Source organism: Dasypus novemcinctus, chromosome 6 (genome assembly GCF_030445035.2).
Source record: "Dasypus novemcinctus isolate mDasNov1 chromosome 6, mDasNov1.1.hap2, whole genome shotgun sequence".
In the NCBI taxonomy this organism is placed as follows: domain Eukaryota; kingdom Metazoa; phylum Chordata; class Mammalia; order Cingulata; family Dasypodidae; genus Dasypus; species Dasypus novemcinctus.
This window is the reverse complement of record NC_080678.1, coordinates 44,829,497-44,847,945: the sequence shown is the minus strand read 5'-3', so window position 1 is coordinate 44,847,945 and position 18,449 is coordinate 44,829,497. Positions and strand designations below refer to the sequence as shown.

At 38.1% G+C, this 18,449-nt stretch overlaps 1 pseudogene; it reads left to right on the top strand.

Annotated features, from left to right (window-relative positions):
* Nucleotides 1–17,518, top strand: part of LOC101435853 (cytochrome P450 2C9-like) — a 70,399-nt pseudogene extending 52,881 nt beyond the window's left edge.
* Nucleotides 17,519–18,449: the final 931 nt, after the last annotated feature.

Below are 18,449 nucleotides of genomic sequence, written 5' to 3'. Positions count from 1 at the left end.
CATCATCATGAGACATTCATTGCATTTGGTGAATACATCTCTGAGCACTGCTGCACCTCATGGTCAATGGTCCACACCATAGCCCACACTCTCCCACGTTTCATCCAGTGGGCCATGGGAGGACATACAATGTCCAATCACCCAGGACAACTCCAAGTCCCGAAAACACCTCCACATCTCATCTCTTCCTCCCATTCCCCACACCCAGCAGCCACCATGGCCACTTTCTCCACACCAATGCCACATTTTCTTCAATTACTAATCACAATACTTCATGAATAGAATATCAGTAACTCCACTCTAATCCATATTCTATTCCTCCATCCTGTGGATCTTGGAATGGTTGTGTCCACTCCACATCTATATCAAGAGGGGACTTAGATTCCACATGGATGCTGGATGCATTCCTCCTGCTTTCAGTTGTAGGCACTCTTGGCTCCATGGTGTGGTGCTTGACCTTCTTCACCTCCATGTTAGCTGAGTGGGGTAAGTCCAATAAACTAGAGTGTAGGAGCTGAAGTCTGTTGAGGCTCAGGGCCTGGCTATCACATGGTCAGTCCAGAGATTCAGATCCCCTGGGTATATATTAAACCCCAGTACCAACTATAGTTCTGGTAAAAGTAACAGGAGAGGCTTGTGAACAAAGATCACATCTGAGTCCAGCTCCATCACACAGAAACACAAACTCCAAAGTAGGGCCAACTGACATGGCACTGAACTCCATCTGCCATGACCATAGAACCTGTGGGTCTCTGTAGCCCTCAGAAGAACCAATACCTGGGGTTGTATCTACTTTATCTGTCTCTGGGACTCTGCTGAGGTGTGCATAAAGGCAACCTCTCTGATAACCTCCTGGCTCTTTTTGGAGACTCATAGCCATATAAACTCATTTGTCCTTTCCATTTCCCCCTTGATTCAGGTCAAAAAGCATTTTTAACTCCTGGTATTATATGTAGACTGAGATATTCTGCTGGTCCGAATTGACCCTTTTATTCAAGGTCATTTTCTAGTTACATCATCAGTTGGTATACTTTTTTGAACACTGAGGCAAGAAACAGATTTTAAAAAGGCGTCCAAATTGGAGAGGAAGAAGTAAAAAATTTCACTATTTGCAGATGGCATGATCCTATACTCAGAAAATCTGAGAAATCTTCAAGAAAGTTTCTAGAACTTATGAATGAGTTCAGTAAATTTGCAGGTTATAAGATCAATGTGCAAAAATCAGTAGCATTTCTGTACATCAATAATCAGCAATCTGAGGAGGAATTCAAGAAAAAATGCCATTTACAATAGTAAATTAAAAAATCAAATACTCAGGAATAAATTTAAATAAAGATATAAATGAGTTATACACAGAAAACTACACAACATTGCTAAAGGAAATCAAAGAAGATTTAAATAAATGGAAAAATATTCCCTATTCATGGCTAGGAAGACTAAATATCATTAAGATATCTATAATACTCAAACTAATCTACAGTTTTAATGCAATCCCAATAAAAATCAACACAGCATTTTTTACTCAATTGGAAAAACTATGAAATTTATTTGGAAGGGCTAGAGACCCTGAATATCCAAAGAGGCCCCAAATAACCAAAGACATATTGAAAAAAAAAATGAAATTGGAGGAATCACACTACCTAATTTTAAAATATACTACAAAGCTACAGTGTTCAAAACTGCATGGTACTGGCACAAGGATAGACATACCAACCAATGGAACCAAATTAAGAGTTCCAATATAGATCCTCACTTATACACTCATCTAATATTCAACAAGGTCAACAAGCTCAATCAACATGGAAAGAATAGCCTCTTAAACAAATGCTGCTTGGAGAACTGGATATCCATATCCAAAAGAATAAGGGAGGACACTATCTGACACCTTACACAAAAATCAACCCAAGATGCATTAAAGAAACTCAAAATGGATCAAAGATGTAAACATAAGAGTCAAGACCACAAAGACCCTGGAAGACAATGTAGGGAAGCATCTACAGGAACTTGTAATAGGAAATGGCTTCACAAACTTCATATCCAAAGCACAAGCAGTGAAAGAAAAAACTGATAAATGGCATTTCCTCAACATTAAAACATTTTGCACCTCAAAAGAGTTTGTCAAGAAAGTGAAAAGACAGCCTACCCAATGGAAGAAAATATTTGGTAACCCCTTATCTGATAGGAGCCTAATATCCAGCAAATATAAAGAAAACTTCTATCTCAAAATAAAAAGACAACTCATTTAAAAAATTGGCAAGTGATTTAAACAGACACTTCTCCAAAGAAGAAAAACAAATGGCTAAAAAGTACATGAAAAGATGCTCAACATCATTAGCTATTAGGGAAATGCAAATCAAAATGACAATGAGATACCATCTTATACCCAGTAGACTGGCAGACATTTTAAAAAAATGTGGACTACAAGTGTTGGAGAGGATGTAGAAGAATAGGAACCCTTATCCACTGCTGGTGGGAATGTAGAATGGGCCAGCCATTGTGAAGAACAGTTTGGTGGTTCCTCAAAAAAATAACTATATCTCTGCCAGGTGACCAAGCAATTCCACTGCTGTGTATATACCCAGAAGAATCGAAAGCAAGGTATGATCAGATACATGCACACCAATGTTCATAGTGGCATTATTCATTATTGACAAAGGTTGGAATCAGCCCAAATGCCCATCAACAGATGAGTGAAAAACAAAATGTGGAATATACATACAATAGAATATTACTCAGCCATAAGAAGGAATAGAGTACTAACACACAGGATAACATGGATGAATCTTGAGGACTTTATGTTGAGTGGAGGAAGTCACGCATTGAGGGAACTCTATTACATGAGCTCTTTGATACGAATTAAGCAAATCAAGCGGAGTCAAATAGCTAGAATCTGGAAGATAGGTTTATAGGAAATAGGGAGGTGAAGTTTGTGAGCCAATGCCCACATGGGTGAAATCTATGATAAGGTGAAAGTGAGTAATTGTGCAGTGAAGAATATGACAGGGTTGTAGGAATACTATTGGGATGGTCAGTGCAAGCTTGACATGGGGCTAGGATTGGGAGGATGCATTGGACTGTTCATGGGACTGGGGTAGGGTTGTGGGATGAAGCAAGTGAACACTGGGGATTGGTGGGTACATGGTTGAAACTACAATGTTGAGAAAAACTCTTTTGGCAATATGACAAGGAAAGATTACTAGTTTAGGGTGTTGGATGGGGGCAGGCATTTAGGACAGGCACACCTGGGCAGTCTTCTAGAGAATGCATGAGGGTTCATTCTTTCATAGCGTGTTGTATCAATGAGGGGAGATCCCCATAATGAGTGGGAAGGAGTTGGACTCTCTTACTAGGGAGGCCAATATGTTCTCAAACAGAGGGAAGGTTGTCTCTCGAGCACGGGCTGTCCCTAATAGGGGAAGATGACTAGTGTGTCAAGCCCTCAGCATTGTTGTAGGTGTCTATGAATCTTGTCCTTCAAGGAGTGAAGCCTGGTGATCGCTTTGGGGCCTGAGGGGAGAGGGAGAGAGAAACAGAATAGATGGAAGGGGGATAGTTAGGGAGCAATGGAAATGTTCTGCACTGTCTTGCAATGATAGATAGAGACCATGTTAAATTTCACCAAATATTTATAAAAGTGTATGGTCTAAAAGGTAAACCATAATGTAAACTCTTGAACATGGTTAGTAGCTATGTTTCAACATTTGTACATCAGTTGTAACAAATATACCATCTACATGTAAAAAGTTTATTAATAGGGAAGGGCTAAAGGGGTAGGATGTTGGGTATATGGGAATCTCTTTATTCTGTATGTGACTTTACTGTGACCTAAAACTTCTTTGAAGACCAAATGAAAAAAGTAAGACACTGGGGAAGAATGGAAGAAAATGCCACTGCACATACAGAACAACAGTTATTATAGTGATGAAAGATAAAACGTAAACAAAATTTTTACAATAGTTTTCATTTTTTAATACCCAATTTTTTAAACCTTATTTTAGTTTTAGTTTTTCTAAATTCTTATGTATTTTATTTCTTATGTTTAAACCTATCATTATTATCTCATTTTCCTATTAATTGAATTTGGTGATATTCTTGGCTACATTTTTTAAGAAGTTGTAGACCACAGAAGGATTACAATTATGGCAGGGGAGGATCATTGGTGTGGAGTGTAAGTGACTGGGGATACATGGGAGGACGTTCACCTGGGCATACATATACTCTATATAAATATGTTCAAATGTTCATGGGCCATTGCCACAGCAGGCAGAGTTTCACACAACTGAAAGAATACTGAATTCCAATCCTGGAGAGTTCTGCCACATACTCTATTGGAAAAACAATGATCCTCCAAGTACAGCGGCAAGGCCTAGTGAAGAAGCATGGTCCATTGATGGGTGGGCCTTCAATATTGATGACTATGCTTATGAACTATTTGCTCTTGAAATTGCAGCTTAGCTTAGTGTTGTAGGGCGAATGTGGCCACTCTCTAAGCCAAATTCAGCATATAAATGTATTACCTTCCCCCGAGCATGGGACATGACTCCCAGGGATAAGCCTTCTGGACACCAAGGGATTACTACCAAGCACCAGCCCTGGTGATACAACTAGAAAAATATCTTGAATAAAAGGGGGAAAAGGCCAAATGAGTTTATATTGCTAAGAGTCTTCAAAGTGAGTCAGGAGTTCATCAGAGAGGTAATGTTTATGCACATCTCAGCAGGACCTCATAGTCAAAGTAGATACTACCCCAAATAATGGGGCTCCTAGGACTCTGGAGACAACCAGGTCCTGTGGCCATGACAGATAGCTCTGGAGTTTGGTGCCTTGCCAGTGTGTCCTATTTTGGAGTTTGTGCTCTCGAGTGTGACAGAGTTGGACTCAGATGTGACTTCTCTACACATGGCTCTTCTGTCCCTTCTATTTGAACCTACACTTGATGCTGGAGTTGGTAGGTGTATGTCCAAGAGACTTGAATCTCTGGGCTTTCCATGGGCCAGCTGGGCCCTGAGCCTCAGCAGAGTTGCAACACCTACTCTCCAGTTCATTGGACTCACCCAGGACAACTAACAAGGAGATGACAATGCACAACCACCACACCAAGGATTAAAGAGAGTCTACAACTGCAAGCAAGAGAGTCCCATGCATCAGCCATATACACTCAAAGCCCCCTCTCATTTAGAGGTGGAGTGGGCATGACCATCCAAGAATCCTCAGAATTGGGGAATAAAATATGGACTAGAATGGACTTACAGGTATTCTACTGTACACTTACCATGATTTTAGCAATGGAAGAAATTATATCATTGATGTGGAGACAGTAGCCACTGGAGGTGCTGAAGGCAGGGAAAGGGAAAAAGAGATGGAATATGGGGGTATTGTGGGGACTTGGAATTGTCCTGAATGACATTGTAAAGACAGATACAGGCCATTATATATTCTGCCATAACCTACAGAATGGAGTGGGAAAGAGTGTAAACTACAATGTAAATTATTTTCTATGCTGTGTGGCAATGCTCCAAATGCGTTCATCAACTGCAATGAATGAATCACACTAATGAAAGAGGTTCTTAATGTGGGGAAAATGGGAGGTGTAGGGATGGGTGCATATGGGAATCCCTTAAAATTTTTTATGTAACACTTTATGTAAACTAGTATATTTTAAAAGTAGTTTTAAAAGATATTAAGAAAAAATAGAAGCATAGTCTAGCAATAAGGACTACCTACACAGTACTACATATTATATGAATCCATTTATATAAAACATAAATATAAATCAATTTATAAGGATGAAATTAGTTTAGTGGTTATACACAGGTGAAAAGAAAAGTTAAGGAGTCTTTGTTGTTGGAGTAATGAAATTGTTCTAAATTTTTTGAGGTGATGAATGTACAACATTGTGTATATACAGGCAGCCACTGATTATACACATTGGATAGATAATATGGTATGTGAATATATCTCAATAATACTGCTTAATAAACAAATAAATAACTGTGCAAGAATTGCCAGAAATAGTAGCTATGTACAGCAGGGGAACAAAGAGAGATAAAGAGGTGAGGAATTTTCTTGTTTGCTTGTCTTTTTTTGTTTTCTATTATTATTATTATGGAAATAAAAGGCTCTATTAATGATTAAACTGATGAATGCACAACAATGTGATTAAATAACAAATCATTGATTGGTACACTTTGGATGGAATGTATGCTATATTAATATGTATCCATAAAGCTGATTTATTTTTTAAAAAATTGATGGGACCATGTCAAAGTGATAGAGAATTAAATCATTAAGAGACAATTTCAGGATCAAAATCAATAACGTTAGTAATGAACTATACTCCATTGAATAAAATGTAACCCATGTGTTTTAGTTTTAAGCTTTTATATGGGGAATTTACTTGGGGTAAAATCTTAGAGTTCTGAAGTTGTGAAAATGTCAAATCAAGGCATCATCAGAGATGCTGTCTCACCAAATTGCAACTGAGGACGATCCTGGACTTCTGCTATGTGGAAATCAAAACGGTAGCCAAACTGCTTTCTCCTCCATGTTCACTTTCTCCTCAGGCTCAGCTGTGGGCAATGAGGTATATGGTTGATCTCTTCCTGGGTCTCCCCTCTTCAGCTTTAACTGCTTTGCTGATTCAAGCCTTCTGACTCTCTCTCAGCCTCTTGGGGTTTTTCTCTCTCTACAGCAGTAGGCAATCCTGGAGTCCTTTCTCACATGGTAGGGTTCGCTGGCAACTGGTCTTTTCCTCTGTGTTTCTACTTTCAGTTCTCTGCTAATATAGGACTCCTCCAAGATAGCAGAGACACAACCTGGTTCATGCCTCACACATATAGTCCAATCAAAGACCCTAAAATGAACTAATGAAAGGTAATCTAATCAAAGTTCCCTTAACTGACTCTAACACAGTCAACAGGCCCCAAACCCATAGGAATGGAGTAATTCTAACAATATGATTTTTCTGGGATTCCCAAAACAATGGCAAACTGTCACACCATGTTCCACACTAATAACATAGTGAATAAATTGACAAGTTGTTAAGGAATAGATAGTTACATCTACTTCTATTCAAATTATCTATCCACAAAGTACTCTTAATTATGAAGGTAGAAGAGTAACTTTACAGTAAAGTGAACTATTAGACACTATTTTAAAGAAATAATCAAAATTAGCAGCTTCCAATATGGAACAGTGAAATTGGTTGTCACCTAATAGGATGCAATGAGAAGAAAATCATCATTCCTGACAAAGATGCACAAACTGAATCTAATCATGAAGTAGCATCAGACCATCTAAATAGAGAGGTATTTTACAAACATGCAACCTATGTCTTCAAAGTGGAAATGCCAGAAAAGTTAAGGAAAGACAGGAAATATTCCAGACTGAAGTTGATGGAAGAGTCAACAAGGTTCCTATTAGTCAACAGCATTTCTTCACAATGCTGAATTCAACTCACCCTTAATTGTATATATGAATTTGTGGGCTTTTTGCATATAGAGTTTATTGATCATTGATTAATAGTGTTTCATTTACAGATTCCCCACCGAAAAGAAAAGTATCCTTGGTTTTAATTTTTCTCATCTCTAAAATGATGTAATTGACCAAAATATGGTCAGTTTAAAGATATATCATGGCATACTGATTTCTGTTGATAGTTAATATTGAACAAAATCCCAGAAATCCACAAAGTGGAGGATGACCAACACCATGAGATCAGGATACCTTGTGTTTCTATATTGAAATGAAAAAAAAAAAAACAAAAGGACTGCATTCATGGATTTAAACTTTTTTGCTTACCATAATTGTTACTGTAGTTAGAAAAAAAAATTCTTGATTTGCCTTTTTTTTGGCAAAGAAAAATGTCTTCTCACAAGTTTTCTTTATTATTGTAGTTTTTTCATATACAAAACAAATGGTTTTGACTTATTAACATTTTTCATTTAAAATCTTGAATTTGGGAAGCAGATTTGGCCCAATGGATAGGGCATCCACCTACCACATGGGAGGTCCAGGGTTCAAACCCAGGTCTCCCTGACCTGTGTGATGAGCTGGCCCACACGCAGTGCTGATGTGCACAAGGAGTGCCGTGCCATGCAGTGGTGTTCCCTGCGTAGGGGGGCCCCATGCTCAAGGAGTGCACCCTGAACAGGGAGCCACCCAGCACGAAAAAAGTGCAGCCTGCCCAGGAATGGCACTGCACATCCAGTGAGCTGATGCAGCAAGATGACGCAATAAGATGATACACAGATTCCGATGCCACTGACAAGAATACAAGCAGACACAGAAGAATACACAGCGAATGGACACAGAGAGCAGACAACTGAAGGGGGTGGGGAAAGGGAGAGAAATAAATAAAATATAAATCTTTAAATAAATAAAATAAAATCTTGAATTTACCCATGTTCTTTTTCCTTTGGATCTCTCCTCTGTTTTTTCTCTATATGGTTTCACCAACTGCTTAACGTATTTTAAAATTGTTGAGGTCCATAACCATCATTGTCCTTGCTGGATCAATGCTTAATTGTCTATAGTCTTTATAGACAGTGTGATCCTGCAGTGTTAATTTGAATTATTAGAAGTTTTAAAGTGTGGCCTTTACATTCTTTTCTTTTTCCCCCCAAAATGTAGGCATGTTGGGTTAGAAGTATAAATAAAGGGAGTGGAGGTAATGGGATATTTGGAGACCCATTATTAAACCAGTTATGATGAAATGGTCTAGTGATGTTGAGGGGGAAAATGATGTATTGAAGTTATGCACGTTGAATGTCTTACTATATTTCTAAACAGATAATGCTTTAGTGATTCTAAAATTACCTTTTCTTGTTATCCTGTTAAAGAAAATAGTTTCATATGTGTATTTTAATTGTGTTTTTAAAATATTTTCAATTCTTTAGCATCACCCTATTTGAGACTTCCAAAATTCAAGCCCATAGCACTGAATGGAGACCCAAGCCTTGGTTGATAGGCTTCCATTACCAACATGCTTGTCTTCGTGAGACTTCTTCATCATATTACTTAGCAGAAATATCCTAATTTAGGATATCAAGGAAGCAAAATATTTGGGACCATGATGCTGTCAGGAAACAATAAAATAGATGAGAGTTTGATAGTCCAGTTGGGACACTAGCTGACAAGGTCACTGGGTTATAGATGATGATATGATATAGTATATGAAGTATGAGCTGTGCTGAACTGGCCTGTCCTGCCCTCTGCCTAAATGATAATTGTGTGATCTTAGAAGAGTAACTTAAGTGCCCTGGGGCATAGTCACTTTATCTATAAAATGGAAAGTTGGGTTTTATAGCACCTTCGATGTTTTAAAATAGGAATTCTATAGCTGAGGCTGCTAGATAGAAGTAGAAACACCATGCTCTAGTTTTGTGCTCTGTTTTGGGTTGCCCAAATTGCCTTAAACATCATCCTCATCTATAAAATATGAATCATAGTACTACATGCCACCCTTTATTTCAAAGTATAGGAAAGAATTGATGTAAAAATGAGAAAATTGTAATATAGGCATTTTTAGTTTCTAAAAATTATGTATGAGTATAGTAAATGATTATCATCATTGATTCTTTGGTCAAAATTTTCTCCCTCAAATCAATCAGCACAGAAATTCATGGTAGAGATGAATTTTATTATCACCATTATAGTGCCAGTTTCTAATTACACTGAGACTTTATCATATATGCCTTCATTAAGTGTTTTAATTAAATTTAATGAATGATTTTTTTCTATTTTAGGTCTGCCAAATTTTCCCCATTCTCATAGATTCCCTGAGAGTCATAACAAATTACTTTTTTTTAAGATTGATTTTTTTAAAAGTTATACTTTGAAAAAAATAAAGGAACACCAAGAATCCCTGGCCCTTCCAATGCTCATGAGTTTATTGATTGCTTGCTGAACAAAATGGAACAGGTACAGTTTCAATGACAACTCAGTTATTTGTTTGTCAGTGTATTTTCTGGTCCATTGATTAATTCTCTACATACTAGGGATGTTCACATGATCAGACAAATAGTGATAGACGAACACTTTATGTTCCTATTGTGTGCATGAATCTGCACAACACATCATGGAAGATTTTCCTGAATTGTTAAATAAAATAAAATAGAATAAATGGGCCCTGCTCTCTTAGACACTAGTAATCTATCTGAGGAGAAAGAGAATGCACACTTCAGATGAAATGGAAGCAATTACAAAGAAATTAAAAATGCAAACTTGCCAGCCATAAATGAAGATGGAAAAGATCATTGCACACCATGTATGAGAGAATGAGATGGAAGGGTTAACCACAGTTCAAGGGCCTTCCACTATCATAACTTCAAATCCTGAGCCCCCCTTTCAATCAGTTCCTTGGTTTTGGCATCTGCATTAACCCTAGTATATCTATCTCCTTTAACCCACATGGCAGTTAATGACCAAACTCTTGGTCTTTAGGTTTCCTATGTCTCTTCTACTTGTGTATTACTACTCCTTCTTGCTCTTGTTTCCTAGACTGAGTTGTCTAATTCCTCCAATCTGGAATACAATAACCCTGTCTCCACCTAGAATGGTGGACTCATTCTTTACAGTCCATTCTAAATTGTGCTTTCATATTATCTTTTGGACAATTTAAATTTCATAATGAGAGTGCAGACAATATTGGGCCCCAGAAAATCTTTAACAGAAGAAAATTGCAAACTTTTGCATTCAGGCTTATTACAACATACATAGTACAGCCCTAATTTACCCTTTTCTATCAATTATTGTTAGTCTTCAAGTAGGAGAAATCTGAGTTAATAATGGCTTAAGAAATAGTGAGTTCATTTGTCTCACATACAAAGAGTCACTTGGGTCAGTCCAAGGCTATCACAGTAGCCCTAAAGCGTCCTGGAAATGGGTACCTTCCATTTTTCTTTACCATTCCTATATAGGCCTTCAGCTACATGTATATCCTCCTCTCCCAAGGTGATGTCTGCCCTACCTCCATCCTCATCTGTGTTTTGTTAAAGACAAAAAGAGGAAAGTGGTACCACCAGGATTCAGCTTAGATCACATTGGCATGAACTGTATTGCATGGCCAACCAAGCTCTAAATTATATTCAGAAATGGAATTAATAGGCAAGAGAGGCTTAAAGGAGTAGGAAGTAAAGATGGGAGCAATTAACATATTGTCTCTAATATACCATACAAAACTTTTTCAAATCCTGTACTCTCCAATTTCTGTTTCCTTAATTTTAAAATAATCTGTGTTATTTTGGATTCATTGCAATTAAATATGCAGGCAAATTAATTCATCAAATAATTTCATCATATCATCCCTAGGAAAAACACAATCAACACTCTCAAATTACCTTTGAAAGGTTGATAATGTCTGTGCTAGATGTGTTTGCCGCTGGAATGGAGACAACAAGCACCACTTTGAGATATGGACTCCTGCTCCTGTTGAAGCACCCAGAGGTCACAGATATGACCACACATGGTGGGTAAGGGGAATTTCAGGACTGAAGTTGTCAAGACACTGCTAGGGTACTCAATGTTCACTGTGTTCCAGAAGATCCATTATTATAGCCACAAGTTCTAACTTGTCCAAATTGATGAAGGAATAAAAATGACACCTTTGAATAAGAGGATGTTGACTGAAAGGGGTGAGGAACTGTGGGGACAGTGGGAGAAGCCCTGCAGTCTCCTGTGTGCTAAGTTCCAGGGGAGATGATTTGCTACAGGTACATTTGCATTGGCCTATGATTACATAATGTTGTTTGCACAAATAAGCATGTATGCCCGTATAGATCTGAGGGTAGAATTTAATTTTAAATCAAGTGTATTATTTTAACATAAAATTATTTTTGATTTCTGCTTTTCTTTCTGCAAGGACAGTAATTTCTTGAGTAAATTCTACATTATTTACGTTTTAAAACATCTCTTTATTTCTAGGTATTACACATCGTGTTTACATATTTACAGATTTATATAATGCCTATCATACAGGAAAGTTATATGTAATTGTATTATGGCAATTTGATCTCTATGTCTAGGTGTACTCAGCATAAAATTAATGTTTATAATGATGTAGGACCCTTTCATAATACTTCCTGTACTCCTGAATTGCTATGGCAAATGTGTATTTTTCTCCTTTTGTATGTGTTTACTTCTGTCTTATCAGCTCAAGTCCAGGAAGAGATTGACCATGTGGTTGGCAGACACCGGAGCCCCTGCATGCAGGACAGGAGCAGCATGGCCTACACGGATGCCTTGGTGCATGAGATCCAGAGATACAATGACCTCCTCCCCAGCAACCTGCCCCATGTGGTGACCCAGGACATTAAATTCAGAAACCACCTCATCCCCAAAGTAAGACTTGTTTCTCCTATCCTGCAACTCAGTGCATTTGAACAGCTCATATTTACTGCGTGATTCAAATGCTTTCTACTCAGGGAAGATAAGTTCAACCATCATACCTATGACAACTTGATGGATTTTGGATTGTTTCCAGTATGGGATTATAAAGCTTCATAACAAATTTTGATATCTGGCAGTCTGAATATTCCAAATTTGCTCTTCTTTTTTGGTCACTCTTAGCTGTTTACATTTCCAAATAAATTTTAATATCAACTTGTCAATTTCCGAAAACACCCAGGTAGGAGTTTTGTTTGGGTGACGGTAAATCTATAAATCAAATTGGAAAGAAGTGATTTTTTGTCATATTGGATCTTGCAGTTCTTGACTATGGCATGTGATTGCAATTTTTTGTGCTTTAGTTAACTTTCTAAGTAATGTTATGTTCAAATGCAGTGGTTTGCATATTTTTGTTAGAACTTTCCCTAGGTAATTAATATTACTAGGTTATTATAAATTGTGTAATTATTTTAAATAACTTTTCCTTTTTTTCTGGTTTATGGGAATGGAATTGATTTTCCTATTTTAATGTCATATGTACTAACCTGATTAAATTCACTTAATCCTGGTAATGATTTGTCTATAAGTTCATTGGAATTTCTACCTACACAAAAACTTGTAGCATATCAGCTAGAAAGTCTGAAAAAATTAGAAATATATGTTAGAAAGCATTGGAAAACTGACAGGACAAACATTGGTGTCAAGATTTCAGAGGTAGGAGAAACTTGGAGAGTTTCTGACCTTCAGTCAGTTTTAAACTGTGTTCATTTCCAATTGAGAAAGAGGGAAGACATTATATCATTCTGTCATCTTAGTGGAGGAGGGCTGAACGCTTTTGGAAGAAGGCAAACATTATCTGTGTCTCTGCATTTTTAATGTATAATCTTGGGCATTTAGTAAACAATTATGAGGTATCCCAAGACTGAACTTAGTCGTCACAAAAACAAGAGAGAATGGGGAGAGAGGCAATAAAATATGCCACGGAAGGGAATATTTCCCACCTTTTTGAGGCAAATATTGCCTCTGTTTCAGAAATATGAAATGAAAAATTTAACAAAGGAAAATTGCAGATCAATATATTTTATGAATATAAGTGCAAAATGTCGTAAATAAAATCCAGGTGACTTTATATACGTTTATCTATACATGTACATATCAGAGCATATAGATATGTGTGTGTGTGTGTGTGTGTACTAGGAAAATAGAGGCCAAAATATGTTATTGTATTTGAGAATCCATTTGACAAAATTATGAACCCATTCATGGCAAAAACATACAAAAATAAGAGAAGAGGGGGACTTCCTTCATTGGATAAAGAATTCTGACGAAAATATATTTCCTTGGAGTTACAAAACAAAACTAAGTTTTTCAGACTTTCTAACTGATATGCTACAAGATATTTCATCCCTCAATTGATACCAGCTTATATTACAATTATATAAAATTAAAATAACTAAAAATTCTATTTTGATAATAAGGAATGGTTTGGGTAGTTTGGTAAGGGTGGAATTTCTATGCCATCTCTGGGGAAGAGGGACTCAAGGCCATTACCAACAAGCAATGGAGCTTGTCCCCATCAAGGGTTAGGAGTTCAAGTCCACTATTTTTCACACAAGGACACAACCAGGGAAAGCCTTTCTGTTTTTTTTTTTAATATTAGGTTGACAATAGTTATCGATCAAACTTATGTCACCTCCTATTATTAAGTAAAGTGGAAATAGTCCACAGACTCAGAGAGGGACAACTATCTCACCATCTAAAACATTCTGCTGCAGGGAACATTGCATCAGCTAAGCAGACTCCCATTCAGGACTCACATCCCAGCTCAGCCTTTTGAGCTTAGAATGCTCAGAGCCTGAGAACATGGCACCATCTCTTCCACAAAAGGAACATGCAGCTATGGGGTACTGATCATTCCTTTCCTCCCAGTCAGGTAAATAATTTACTTACCATAGGATGGAGTCACTGCATTAGGTGAAGATCATGATATGAAACAGAATTCTGCAGACTTTTATGGTAACAGGTCAGAAAGTAAATATTTCCGGCTTTATGGCGGTAAGGTCTCTGTTACCAATACTCAGCTCTGCCATTGTGGCAGGAAAGTGCTTGGAGACAAAGGGTAAAGGTATGAAGATGGCCGTGTTCCTATAGTATTGGAAACTGAAATTTCAGTTTCACTTATTTTCATATGCCATGAGTTCTTTGTTTAAATTAGAAAAATTAAGGTTTGCAGAAAAATCAATCTTTCAGTATTAAGTTCCCAATTAAGACTCTATAAGTAACACCTTACATTAGTGAGCCAGTGAGTTACAGTTCATGAAAAAACATTTAATAATTATACTTTAAACTATTGTTCACCGTTTACATTTGGGATCACTGTTTGCATCATACAATCCTATGCATCCTTAAGTTTTTATTCTAGTAACATATGCAAAACCCCTTTTAACCATATTCGCACAAATACTTCAGTGCCATTAGTTACCTCCACTATGCTCTGCTATTATCACCATCATTCACTAGTAAAACTTTTCAAATATTCTATTATTCTTTTTATTTCCTTTATTTTATATTTCAATAAATAAATTGTCTGATCTTATTTTATTTTATTCTTTTATCTTGTCCCTTTAGTTTCCTTAGTTTCTCCCCAACCTAGAGAGGTTTGATCTTGGCCACTTTCTAGATGACAGTGGTAACTTTAAGAAGATGGACTACTCCATGACTTTCTCATCAGGTAATAGAAATCGATGTCCATCTGTACTTCAAGGGACAAGATACACATTGGGGTCAGTTGGAACTTGCACCCTGCTTACCCTCGGGCTGGTAGAACTTCTCTTTCTGCATGATCATGACACCACCAGTCATTCCCACTTATGTTTCCACCACAGGTTATGTGTGCATTATTGGTCAAGATTAGTAAGGCTTTAGGGGAGCTGACCCAGTTCTGCAAAATGAGGAAGCTAGACAATGGGTTGATAAAATTCTGCCTCTAGAAAGACTTACCAAAGAGTTTCTCTAGAAAAGAAAACTCAACAAGATGGTCCTCATCAACCCTAAGAAACCTATTGCAAATACCACAGATTTCTTAGAATCTTCTATCAGTGCCCCTCACTCCTTTGAAGAGCTTTGATGAGCTAAGGAATACGAGTATGAAAGAAAACAGAATAGGCCCTCAAGGGGCTCACACACTACTCTCAGGGAAGGAGATGAGTGGCCAGATCATTTTAATCAAATATGACCATTTCTGTGAAAGAAGGAAGTGTAGGCTTCATTAGGGTTAAGAGGGAAAGTTGCCTACTCCCTGCTCATGCTTGCCCAATAGTGAAGTACAATATGGAATAAGAAACACTGGAATAGAAGTGACACTTCAGCAGCCTCAAGGAAGCCAGGAAAGAAGAGCAGTTAAGGCATGATGACAAAAGTAATAGACATAAGGAAAGGAGCAGAATGTTTACTTTAGTTGGAAAAATTCAGAACAACCTGCCAAGTAACTGAGGTCAAGAAACCCTTGGAATTTGGCAGAATACCATCATAGATTCCAGGGCACCTTGCTCTTCCTTCATTCATGACACTTCATATTAGATAGTGGGGTCTCCGCTCCTGCAGTGTGTGCTGACTCTCTGGATATGGAATTACCTTAAGTTTTTCCATGGCTTTTGATGCTTGCTTTGGCAGTGTGGAACCAAGATGACAAGGACTGACTTCAAGGAAAGCACATTTCATAAAGGTAGATAACCAAACAAACAAAGAATTATGATTTAAAATGATATATGTTTCAATGGAAACCTGAATATAATGCTGAGGAAATCCAGTGAGGGCAATTTCTACAGCCTGAGGGGACCACAAAATGATAAAGAGGAAATTACATTTACCTAGGTTGTAAACAAGAGTAATACATTTTAGGCAAAACAAAAAACAAAAAAACTAAACACGTGGCATTATGACTTGAAACAACATAGTTTGCTGGAGACTGATGGAGAGTAGAGAGTGTAAGGAGTATAAGGAAAGATCATGGAAAGTCAGACTGAGAACAAAATATAAAGAGGAAAGTCACAATTTGGACATAATGCATAGGACAGGCACAGGAACCATTCAAAAATTTAAGTGAGAGGGTGACAGGTTTAGATATTTGCTTTAGAAAATACTTGAGGAAAAAAAATCTTTCTTTGAATTTGAATCAGAGGTAGAAAGTGAAGCACAGATATGTTTGGGAGCCCCCTCTTCTCAGTACTTCCCTTTTCATCCCACTTGGACAAGCAATGTGGGTGTGAGACACTCAAAAAGATTGACAGAAACTTCAGGGTCAAAAGAGTATTTGTAATGAGGGAATACTCACTGAAGTACTTGACATAATACTTGTTCTCAATAAATATTTTAGAGTGGGGAGTGCCTACTAAATAAGAATTAGGTGGTGTCGTAGTTTGATATTATCGATGAATTCCAAAAAGAAATTTCAGATTATGTTTGTAATCTAATCTGTACCTGGGCATGATTCAATTATGATTAGGGCATTGAGTCCCCACCCACCAAGTCCCCACCCACTCACAGATAAAAGGCATGGCAAAGAACAGAGTTAAAGGTTTCTGAAGTTGGAGTTTTGATGTTAGAGTTTGATGCTGAAGACTTAAGCTGGAATGCCAGGAAGTCAGCACACTGAGGAAAGAGAAGCCAGCCCCAAGAAGAAAGGAACTTTGAAACCAGAGAAAAGCAAGTCCCAGGAACCTTCACAGACGTCTGCAGCTATCTTGCTCCAAAGAGACTTTGGTGAGGGAAGTAACTTATGCTGTATGGCCTGGTATCTGTAAGTTCAGACTGATACAGGTCCCACTGTATCTCTGTCTTTCCTTCAATTCACCCATCAAGTCAATCATTCACCATATAGCTACTGAGTATTCTGTGGTAGTTCAGAAACAGAGTGTTATAGTAGTAGCTACCCCTGTGTTTATCATCTCCAGGAAAACGAATTTGTGTGGGTGAGGGACTGGCCTGCATGGAGCTGTTTTTATTACTGACCACCATTTTGCAGAAATTTAACCTGAAGTCTCTGGTTGACCCAAAGGACATTGACACCACCCAGGTTGAGACTGGGTTTGCCTCTGTGCAGCCTTCATACCAGCTCTGCTTCATTCCTGCTTGAAGAAGGGGCAGGTCATCTACCTGCTGCTGTGTCATCACCTGCAGCTGGTCTCCTTGGGGGCATTGTTCACCTCCTTCCCTCTACTGGGGATAACTTCTATGACCTCCCCTGTTCACATCCCTCTATGTCCTGAAGAACCAGGGGGAATCCAATCTCCATTAAGGACTGAGTCCTGCATTTCACTGTACAAGATTACCTGCTATTCTCCATGCTCTGTAGTATACTACTGCCCACCACATACCTTAATAACTTATCTAATACTGAGTTACTACTCTATCGCTGTGAAATATAACCCAAAAAAAATGATAGTGTGTATCAATTCAGTGACATGCAATGTTCTCTGTGATCTAATGAAATGTATTATTTTTGCTGTGTTTGCTCTGAGTTGTTCCTTTATTTGTACATAATAAAGTAAGAAATGAAAGAGGAGGGAAGTGGACTTGGTCCAATGGACAGGGCGTCCGCCTACCACATGGGAGGTCCGTGGTTCAAACCCCGGGCCTCCTTGACCCTTGACCCATGTGGAGCTGGCCCATGCACAGTGCTGATGCACGCAGGGAGTGCCGTGCCACGCAGGGGTGTCCCCCGTGTAGGGGAGCCCCACGTGCAAGGAGTGCGCCCCATAAGGAGAGCCGCCCAGCGTGCAAGAAAGTGCAGCCTGCCCAGGAGTGGTGCTGCACACAAGGAGAGCTGATGCAGCAAGATGACACAACAGGAATAGACACAGATTTCTGGCGATGTTGACAACAATACAACAGTGGACGCAAACATGGAAGAACATGCAGTGAATAGACACAAAGAGCAGAAAACTGGGGCAGGAAGGGGAGAGAAATGAAAAAAAAAAAAAGAAATGAAAAAAAGAAACGAAATCACATTCAAAGAAGCCTTGCTAATCTTCTTAATGGGAGCACTAGGAGTGGATAAGGAGAAT